Raw genomic sequence first — 989 nt, 5'->3', positions numbered from 1 at the left:
CTTTACCGTCTTGTACCATCTGTACTTTTCCCAAAGCCAGACAAAGGGACTTTGACCCCAAAAGCTTGCAGAAAAAGACAATTTTCTTGTGATTTCCCAGTTGGTCTGATAAAAGGTATCATTTTGGAACCAAGAGTTCTAGTGTTTTTGTATTTACTCACTAGTAATTCTTTAGCATCAGAGCATACATAGAACAGATATGATTTTTCTTGCTAGCAGTTTCACCCAGGGGTGCTCAGCCCGCAGCCTGTGGATGGCATCCAGCCCGCAGGGGTCCTCATGGGCCAGGAAATTAACACTGCTATCGCGCTTAGCTACCGAATTTGCTAACCTGGACTATTGCTACACATCTAGATCGGCTCCGGGCTGGTGCCGGGGCCGGGGCTTTGCCGGGCAGCCAAATGAGGCAGTGCCCTGCAACACGACGACAGGGCCCCAGCTGTACCCATCCCCATGCACTGGATCAGCCACATGGCACGACGGGCTGGATTGGGTCCAGTGGCCGGTGGTACCGCCCACCCAGCCACAGGTCCAAGGGGCTGCTCGCCATGGCCTGAATCGACTCCTACATGATCCGTGTTCAACAAGGAGCGTGCCCGCAAGGAGACCTGCAAGCCGCTCCCCGGTTCAGGGAGCCGGTGCTCGGGCAGGGCTGGCTCTACTGAAGGGAACCGACGGGCCCCGGGAAGAGACAGAAGCCACCAGTGCTCGCTGCCTCCTTGGGTACGGAAAGAAAATGCCATCCCCCACCCCACAACAGCTACAGCTTCTCACCTCACCGGGCAGAGGACGTGACCCAGATGCAGCTAGCAGCCCGGAACTTGCGTCACGGGTCATGGCTGAATGGGCCGGACCGCGCGCTGATTGGGCGGTTCCAACACGCCGGGGCGTCGGATTGGCTGGTTCGAGCGGCGGCAGTTGGCGCGAGGAAGATGGCGGCGCGCGGGCGGCGCGGCCGGGGCTCGGCGGGCGGGTTAGTAAGGCGGGGC

At 59.0% G+C, this 989-nt stretch overlaps 1 protein-coding gene across 1 annotated transcript in view; it reads right to left on the bottom strand.

Annotated features, from left to right (window-relative positions):
• Window positions 1-805, bottom strand: part of CMC2 (C-X9-C motif containing 2) — a 36,572-nt gene extending 35,767 nt beyond the window's left edge. The window contains exon 1 of the mRNA XM_019505495.1: window positions 775-805. The gene's annotated coding sequence lies outside the window, so the exon portion shown is untranslated. The remainder of the gene's footprint in view (window positions 1-774) is intronic.
• Between the last annotated feature and the right edge of the window lie 184 nt (window positions 806-989).

The sequence above is a fragment of the Gavialis gangeticus genome, unplaced genomic scaffold, assembly GCF_001723915.1.
Source record: "Gavialis gangeticus isolate Ggan-Ray unplaced genomic scaffold, GavGan_comp1, whole genome shotgun sequence".
Lineage (NCBI taxonomy): Eukaryota > Metazoa > Chordata > Crocodylia > Gavialidae > Gavialis > Gavialis gangeticus.
Note: the sequence above shows the minus strand (reverse complement) of the source record. Positions and strands in the feature narration are given on the sequence as shown.